A 9,919-nucleotide genomic window follows, 5' to 3' on the forward strand; every position below is an offset into this window, starting at 1 on the left:
ACTTATCCCATTTCCTAACGCCGAGTTTAAAACGTCTCAAGGCGTTACGATTCCGTCCGAGTCAGAAAAAAAAGTTAGTTCATTGCAGTTGTAACATTTATCTTGACAGATATCGATAGGATCAAACATTTTGCATTGTTGGCTTAAATTTACTAGAACGTCCGGTGAAATTTTGGGATAAGTATCGCCTTTCAAAGCGTCAGTTTGGCAATGAAATAGTTTCAGATCTATTAATCATTCAAAAAAGAAATATAAACGTTTTTTTTTAATGGGATGGGGTGGATCAAATTTCTCCGTTGAAAGTTACTCTCGAATTAAACCATTAGTCACCACATATTCGATGACAGTTCCTGTAGAATTCCGTCGTTTTAATTTTGTATTTTTTATGTGTGGATAAATAAAGGTATGTGTTTGGCGGTAAATGGCTCCGACTAGCCGTGATCATCTGTTTCAAATATTGTCATAAAATTTTATATTTTTCAAATTCCTTCTGTTTTGAGAATATTACTTATCCATGAAAACAACAAACAAACAAGGAACAGAGTATGATATCACTACATTTCTGAAATATGCTAACTAGGGCAGAAACGTATGGGAATCCGTATTCCACTATGTAGCAATTTAACTAATGGGAAATTTTACGAATTTTATCCCAACCTAAAACTTGTTGAAGAAATTTTTCCTTTAGAGATTGCCATCTTGATACATGGCAAACATTTGTTGTTGTTTTTTCTTTTGCTTTAGGGTCTTGTTTACGCATTATACCCTTTTGGTAACAGGAATAAGATTTTTAAAATTACTTGGAGCTAGTTTTAAAAGAAGTAATCTAAGAGAAGGTTAATTGTGTAAATTATTTTTAAATTTTTTCCCCAAAAACAGCGTCTTATCTATTTCTTCTATTTCTATCCTTTTTTTTATTCTTCGTTTAGGCCTACTCCTTGTTCAACATTTTGTTGCGCCCATTTGGTTTTTGGCAAAAATGTAAGGATACACAGTATTCGTGATGTCACTGACTGACTGTATTTGGAAAAACTGTATTCCATTTTGAGGTATTTTTAGTATAAGGAGGTCATTTGAGTGATTTCTTTTTTGCTAGCTTAATCTTTTGTCATCATTTTTTTCACTCTAAGAATTTTCTCTTATTCATACATCTTGTCTTGCATTGAAAAACAATTACATATCCATTTCATTGTTATTAAAATCAAAACTAGGGATACGTTATTACTTATTTTTAAGTTTAAGTTTTTTAAATTTTTAAGTTTTGCGAAATTTATGTTTTGCTCTCAGATAGAACACTTGTCGAAGGGAACTGATTCGAAATATCACCCTTTTAAGGCAGAGGAAATTTGGATGTTAATACCTCTCAATCTGATTAGTTTCCTTCTCTCTGACACATCAATTTAGGGCCCTGAGAAACTCCTTTGGATTCCGGTGCCCAGCCATGTCAGGAATCTTCTTTGCTTTAATATTATCCGCTCTTTTACGCAAAAATAATTATCATAGAACATTACATCAGTTTAGGAAATGATAAATTCTTCACCTTGAGTTGTTATTGTATAGTTTAAGAAATTTCATTTTAAAGAAATGGTGTAAACACTCCTTCGTGTCTTTGTACTTTTTCCATCACTTTTCCTTCTCAGTAAGAACGACGACGTTGTAACATTTTTATAAGTTTTCCTACCTCTGTAAGAGGCCTCCCCTTTAACAGACCCACAAGCTCGTGTTCAGAAGGTCTTCTTCATTGGTTGTCATAGGCTTTACTTTTCTTCTTGTAACCCCGCATACAAAGACCATTTGGTCAAAGGGAAAAGCGTTTCGTGCGCTCCTTTGAAACGAGGCATTCAAGGGGGGGGGGGGGGGGGGGGCTGGAATTTCCTTTCCATTTCTTTGCTACAGACAATCTGTATCACTGCCGGGTCTTGATAGAGCACCTACATCGCCAAATATCTTTTGTGCTGACAAAGCTGGTGTCGTTATCGGTGTGCAACATGTGAAGTTGGCTGTAAAAGCCCACGATCCGTCAAACAATCAGCGAAGAATCCTCCGATGAGAATGTATCCACAAACTCCAGTTAAACTGCTTAGGTTATCAGCGACGTAAAGAGCACGTCTCACGTTTTCGCAGTGCGTTTCCGGTACAGAAGCATTTCTAGAAAACCAAACAGGTCACATGCAGCCATCATCAACGAAGACGAACCAAACTCAAACCAGTCCTTCAGATGATCGCCCATAATCTGTATTCCTGGATATTTTTTCTCTCGCAGGCATTTCTAACATTTGCTTCTCCATCGTGCTTACCAACATGCTAGCTGCAGTGGCACATTCAAACTTCAGAATGTAATTGTTTTTGTTACAGTTTGGTTGTAGTGTGGACTTGTTTAACGATCACTTCCTCACTGTTGTATAAATGTCGGAGTAAAACAACAACGGCGTGGATTCTTCTGGAGAATGTCCAAGTCCATGAAGTTTGGTTCGGACGGTCTCCTTCTGGTTTGGAAAGGGACAATCTGCACCTTTGCCACATTTAATTGTTTGTGGGAGATAGAGCCGATTCTCCCACCATCAAGGACGGCAATTTTAATGCAAGACACAGTCTTTGTGAAAATTATTGTACTAATGAAAACCACACTGAAATATAAGCAAAAAGAACTCTTAAACAAATGAAACAATATTGCTGACATACGGTGTGCATACCGGACACTGGGTATGCTATTTTGAAAAAAAAAGAACAGTGGTTATTTGGAGGCGTGGGACGCGGCTCAAACCAATGCATTTTGGTAGGAGTCCACAACCGTACCCGAGTTACCCTTCATGAAGAGTTTAACAGTATATTCTTTTTTAAATTACAATCGTATCTGATTGTTGGAAGGCTTGTGACACGCTCTTTAGATTGTAATAAAACCACAGTGAAAAATTCGAAAAACAAACTTCTAAACAGATAAAACAATATTTTTGACATAATTTTAAGGAATCTGATTTTGGAGAAAAAAGCCAGTGGTTATTTGAAGGAAGGAGGGGAAAGAGCGTAGAACGAGGCTTAAAACCGATGCTTTTTTTATCAAAGAAACAAATCGTACCCAATTTACCGTCCTTGAAATAGTTCAACAATATATTCTCCTTGGAACACTAATTGTGTATGATTGTTGGAAAGCTTATGACACGCTCCCGTGATTGTACTCGATATCTCCTTTATTGACTGTACTATAATATATAGTAGGCCTACACTGAAAGTTTATGTCCTACATGCATTCTCAATTTAAATTTGTTTAAATTTTAAAAGAAAATAGAGAAACACGTACTCAAGTCGTTGGTTATAGGTGCCCTCACAAATAACAGAAGATTAATAGTCATAATAATAATAAAATATATTTGTAAGGCGCCTTTTTCATTGCATGGTCAATGGCGCCCTTAAGCTCACAATAAGTGGATGGAAAAGTATTTAGGGAAAAACAATTTTGAACATTAAAGTCTTCAGTTGGGCTCGAAAGGAAGAAAGAGTGAGGAGAGAGCGAAGAGAGAGGGGGAGGGCGTTCCAAATTCTAGGAGCACAACAGAAGAAGGCTCGTTCACCCCATCGCTCCTTTCTTGCTGGTGGGACGACAAGCTTCAGCATGTCGGTCTCAGACCAAAGGCCAGAGCGCTTCGGTTTATGAATAATTACCAGTTCAGCCAGATAGGAGGGAGCTAGACCGTGCACACAGCGGCTAGTTAATGTAGCGATTTTAAAATCTATGCGGGAGCGGACTGGTAGCCAGTGAAGTGCTTTCAATTGCGGTTCGATGTGCTCCATTCTCGATGACCGATTGATGAGTCGAACAGCTGCATTCTGGACTGACTGCAGCCTGTCAAGTTGCTTTTCAGTGAGGCCAACGAGTAAAGAGTTGCCATTGTCGAGGAGAGATGCCGAAACAAGAGTACAAATGCCGAGAACAGGTGGGCAGTGGCGTCATGGTCAAAATACTTACGGATGAGAGCGATGATGCGATTAACACTGAAGTTGCCACCTTCGACTAGTGGAAAGAAAGAATTCTTCACTATATCGACACGAACGCCCAGTGGTGGAACTAGGGAAGGGGCCGAAAGCTAGAAAAAAAGATCGTGATCTTTTCCAGAAATTAAACTATACGGCCTTTCCACTTTGGACAAACCACCCCACCACCACCCCCCATGAAACCAGGAGCATTTAACCCAATCAACCTGGTTCAAACGAACATCAAATACCTGGAAGCCACTCACTGTTTCACAAATGTAATGGGCATCGGGGCTCATCCAAAGTTGGCCCTCATTTTCACAGAATATACAATCCATGGCGCAAGCTTCCTGTACTGGCTTGAAACAGGAATCTACATTATCTACTCCCCGACCATAGACTACGGCCGTAAAGATTAAAAGAAGAAATATATCTCAAGATTGCCGGTGCAATCGTAAAAAATAACCACACAGTCCACGAAAAAGAATGTCATCAAGAAGAAGAACACAAATTGAACGCTATCGAAAATCAAAGATCATTTATCACACAGAAACTCGGAGAACACCACTGCAGTGGATACATGGGTTTCAACGCACGCGATGACCCAAATTGTGTTATGATGCCTCCCCTTCGTCTAGCAACAGATGAGGAAAACGCGGTGGGAAACGCTGCTATTGCCCGCGCCAACATTTGGGACACAGGACACATCATTGAAGTAGAAGGCAACTCCAGCAAATGTCCTGTAGCAAATCTAAAATGTCAACTTTTACAATCTTTTTCACCCTTTTTTATTCCTCCCACTTTAATATTTCAATGTTTCATGTTTAGATAATTCGCTGTATCAATGTAATTGTTTAAATGATAAATGTTTATACCCGTCGTTTAACACTCCTGCTACAAAAGACTCGTGGGCGAGTCTTTCTAAAGGAAACAGGTGTGTGAAAGTGATGTTGAGCATTTCCTTACTTGTCGACTCTTTTTAGACCAATCCACAGTGGCATATAACTCAGAATCGCAATGAACTGAGTTTTGCACGTCAACAAGTTTGCGAGACTCGTAACACAGGGTCATTACTGAAACTTTTGCGTGTAATCCGTAACCGTTTCCGAATTACACGTCCCTATGCTTCACCAGCAGAAAAATGATCCTCAACGCTTCTCTGTTGTAGCGTACCTAACCTGGTATAAAAGAACGCCCGATCAACACCTAGACAGAGACAACAGAGTAGGCGACCAAGAGTAAAACCACACCAGTGTTGCTTGTTCTTAGTGTTACCCAATAAACGCCAATATAAACTAACGCAAGTTGTCTCTCTCATTGTAATCATTTACAACCGTTGCAAAACGCTTATTTCACAAAAATTACAATGGTGTGATGACATGTTCCACCCACTCTTTATTTACCCCGTGTCGGTTGCATTTCATCACAAGCTCCCACTACATCCTTACTGAGTAACTGGACCAGGACATCCGGTAATTGTCTATTACCATTGCTAAATGAACCACAACATTCCCTCCTGTTACTTTCTCTCTTTCTCTCTCTTGCACCATCATCACGACTAGTGTGGTGCAATCAGTTTCCCCAATATAAAACCCAACTTCTGTCTGTTTCCGGCAGAGTTGTCACCGGCACCTGTAACCATCAGAGGTAAAAAAAACTACGTTTACAATTCATACAATTCGTACAATTCATTAGAATACCATTTTATATAATTGTGAGATCATCACAAATTGGTGAACGTCCCAGTTTGGTTTACTAACATTCAATCCAACGTTATAATCCAATGAGAAAGAAGGCAGAATCGATCATGCTAAAAAAACTGGATTCGTAAAGCAAAATTTTTCCTCTCAAGTCACAAAATTTCCTTATCGTTATACTTGCCAACCACAAAATTCCTGATTCAAACCATTGAGATTTAATTTAGAAATTTTTTATTTTTTATCTTTCTGTGACGATTGTCCCACCCACTCTTTATCTCCCCATGCCGATTACATTTCATGGCCCGCTAGCCACAAACCTCCTACTACATCCTCCCAAAGTTACTGGACCAGGACATCAGGTGATTTTACACTACTTTTGCTAAATGGACCACAACACTTCCTTCCTGTTCTTTTCTCTCTTTCTCTCTTTCTTACACCATCACTAGTAGTGTAATGTAGTCTTGCTTTTGATCATCATTGACTATGTATAGATTCTGTCAGCCGTACTCATATGAAAATTGCAAGTTCTGTGATTTATGTCAAAGACCAAGTGCAATCAGGCATAGCCATTATCAAACACACTTGTAAGTTCTACCATATTTTAAAAATATTTTGTGCACGAGTAAATTCTAATAAGTGTTTTTTTATAGATTTTCAGCATTTTCTCAGTCGCAGTCTTTTACAAAGTTCTGTAAGTTTTTGTTTTTTCTTGTTTTGTTATGTAAAACATGTAAACATATAAAATGTAAAGTCTAACCATGTTTTTATCATAGATCTCAGCCGTAGACTTGAACGACTAGAAATCACAGAATGTTTATTATGTTAATGTTTATTTCTGTTGAGTAAATATATTTTCTTTTTATGGTTTTATTTCACTAATACATGTCATTTTTTTGTATATATAGTCCTCTTCCTTCCTCATTCTGATCCAATAACACCGGCTCTTCTTCATCATCCTCTTCGTTACGCTCCTCATGGTAATCCTCCTCATCCTCTTCAAACCAGATTTTGGGATCCGTCGATCCCGTCAATCGAAGGATCCCACCCGCCTTCTTCTTCTAAATCTTCACATTTTCCGTCTTTTCTCTCCTCTTCTTCATCTTCACTTTCTTCGTCTTTTCCCTCCTCTTCTTCATTCTCTATAATTTATATGTTTAAATAAAAAAGAATGCCTATATTGCTATGTTTAAATAAAAATAAATTAAAAAATGTATACCTTTGTATGTGAATGAGCCGCCCCCCCTCGTTGCATAACCTTTTGTTGGATTTCTTGTCGCTTGTTGGTTTTCATGTTCGCTGTACCTCTACGGCTGTACGTCTCATATCGTGCAGAAAAACTTTAGAGCTAGTAAAGTAGTTTTTTTAATCAATTTCCCTGCAACGATGCAATAGGTTTTATTAATTTGATTTTCAGATCTGAGATGGATATCCATTTGCTCAACTGTTGCAGAGATTTAGTGCAAGAGAAAGTCTGAGCTTCATGGCTGTGGTATCATCAATGTGGTTTTGTTGCAGCCAGCTGGTGACAGGTGTGATCGAGTCCAGTTAAGTATTTTCTAAATACAGGTAATAGAGTTAGTGTCCTACACAATTTAATGCAATGCCAATTGATGATCGATTTGTGGTCTGGTGTTTGTCCTCTTTCAGGAGGCCCAGAAAACGCGTTTTTCCTGTCGGCGGCTCGCGGTTTTTTCTTGTCCGAGTCTTCTCTCTTTTTTCCGTTGTCTATATTGTTCGGAGGCCCGTATCTTCCTGAAGTTTTCTGAAGGAAGTACGGTGGTACTCTAGGTTAACTGGAGATTTTTACGGCTTCGGCTGTTGCTCCGGCTTAACAGTCTTGATTTGTGTACCACTTTCGTCCATCCAGGCTTTCAGTTCGCTGATTGGTACTGAAGAGCTGCTTCAGCCGGCTGTCCTTAGACCTTCCTGGAAAAATTCACCTTTCGCAAGATTGTTCAGTCCAGGTTGGTAAAAATTCGGAAAATAGTCTCAGTGCCTACGCGATCGTGAAGAAGTGCCGGATGGCTTTGTGACCAAACACATTGCTGTAAATGGTAGCATTCCCAGACGGTAGGGAGGACTGAAGTACGAATTCATGACTGATTGCTTCAATCTGTTCACCGGCAACACGGAAAGCCAAATCTCTCTTAAATCTTTATCTAACTGAGGTTAGCGGTCGGGTCTTCCCCTGCCCTGCAACATATCGACCCGTGTGGTTGTTAACTCAACGCCGGGCTAGCTAACAGTTGGGCTTTCGAGCTTTGTGAATCTGAGGCTAGGAGAATAGTTGCCAGGGGTTAGAAGTACTGCAGAACAGGGCCAACGTTGTGAAAGAGGCGATAACGTCTGTCTTGATTGTAAGTCTCTCGACGTCTTGCGATCATCGATTGATCAGGGTGGGAAAGTCTCTGTTGCCTTTGTTAAATTCTGGATAAGCTGGTCTTGACATAACGAATAAATCACGGTCGGCAGTCATTTGGTGCATCGCTATATGGCGTATCGCTTCTTGCATCTCCCGTCGTGCTCTTGATCTCGGTCTTTTCTCGGTGAAATCCCATCATCTTAAAGGCAACTTTGGCGGACTCGTCGTCTGGGATACGTACGTGAGGAGACGCTCGTTAGTGTACTACGATCAAGCAGTCAGATTGAGAAACAAGGAGAAGTGATTGGAAAAAGTTTGAAAATCCTTTCGGAGAAGTACAGCTCCTTCATTGGCGAGCAAGAGAGATAATTTATCCTTAAGGCTGAACCAAAATCTACCGATTACATTGCACCACGTAACCGAGGAGGGCACACCTAAAAGATCGGTTTCGGTCGCGGATCCTCCTTGTGTTGACCCTCTGTTGGCCCCTCTTAAAGATTGGGATCGATTGCCTGCATTGGACAGACTCGAAGTGTACACGAGATAGTCTGAGCTTCCGATTCGTTAAATTTCTTTCCCGTTTGTCTCCAGGTCTCTTGGGTCCCGAAGCCTTATCTCTCTGCTCCCGAGGTCCCGACTGGTTAACGAGTTCAACGGCTCTGCTGATTTAACGTACGGGCCTAGTCTCCTCGTAGCAGTCATTGATCGAAGACGCAACCGAGGTGGGTTGACGAGATCTTTGGCTACTGAAGTCCCCGCTGCCTCGTTGACAACGTGTAAAGAGTTCTTTCCCAAGGGTCTATCTTGGTCTTTTTCTTCCTCTGCAGATAGAACTGAACGAGATTTCGAGTCCGTAGCTCTCTCGTTCAGTAGCCTGTTCGAGCTCTGCTCTCAGCGCTCCTCCTTTCTAGAAAACCCGATTGTCTCTCATTCGGTCTGGTAAACGAGAATTATCGGGCCAATAGGGTAAAACAGCGAACTGGGACAGCGTTTTTCCTAATAGACTTTCTTATGGCATTTACGTGTATCGACGAAATGCGAATTATGGGACAAAACGTGTAATCATGGGACAAAAAATGCTAATTGGGACAGACTTATTTTTAAAAACTAATTATTTCATTCGACGCAGAATTTTTTTCTGAATCGAATTGCTTAAGACACTAAGTATGGTGCAATAGAAAAATATTAAGATATTCTGATTTAAAAAATCCAAATATTGAGCTGTCAGAAAGTTTTTCAGTCTGCTAAACAATTTCGATCGTGTTTCAAAACTGTTCAACAGCACAAAAATGTGATTTTGAAAATCTTATGATCTTATTAGCTTAATCTAAAAGGTATAACATACTATTTACAAAATAAAAAACTTAACTAAATTCTGTTGTTCATTTATCGAGAAATTCGATTGGGAAGTTGGACGTCCGTGTTGCGAATGTCCCAAACTTACGCAAAACGAGGTTTAGCTTTACCTTATGTTTCATCAATATATAATGGCGTAGCGGTGTAATCACGGCGAACGAAGAAGATTGTTGTGAGTTCGATACTCACAAATGACTAAACGTTTAATTGTGTTATCGGCAACAAGTCTTATTCTCTTTGATAATTGCGATCATTTGAAATGAAATCGCGATATCAAATGAAAATAGAAATGAAATTGGGTGGTTGGCTTAGGTTTCGCTAATGAAATGTTAACATGTCATGTTTGAAAAAATTGTTATTGGTGGTCTAGTGGATAAGGTAGTAGATTGCTACTACAAAGGTCGTAGGTTCAAGTCTTGAATATGTTGAAGATCTTACTAGTGATTTATGGATCAGAGCGGGATTTCTAACCGAATAACTTTTTTAAAAAATTCATTTGACAATGGACGTTAATCAGGAATTTTTTAAAGAT

General features: G+C 39.5%; 1 long non-coding RNA gene across 1 annotated transcript; it reads left to right on the forward strand.

Annotated features, from left to right (window-relative positions):
* Positions 1–5,963: 5,963 nt before the first annotated feature.
* Positions 5,964–6,784, forward strand: LOC124342179. The gene is made up of 5 exons (XR_006918708.1): positions 5,964–6,028; positions 6,161–6,253; positions 6,320–6,360; positions 6,443–6,506; positions 6,575–6,784. It is a non-coding gene; the product is annotated as an uncharacterized LOC124342179 (long non-coding RNA).
* The last annotated feature ends 3,135 nt before the right edge of the window (positions 6,785–9,919 follow it).

The sequence above is a fragment of the Daphnia pulicaria genome, chromosome 6 (genome assembly GCF_021234035.1).
Source record: "Daphnia pulicaria isolate SC F1-1A chromosome 6, SC_F0-13Bv2, whole genome shotgun sequence".
NCBI lineage: Eukaryota > Metazoa > Arthropoda > Branchiopoda > Diplostraca > Daphniidae > Daphnia > Daphnia pulicaria.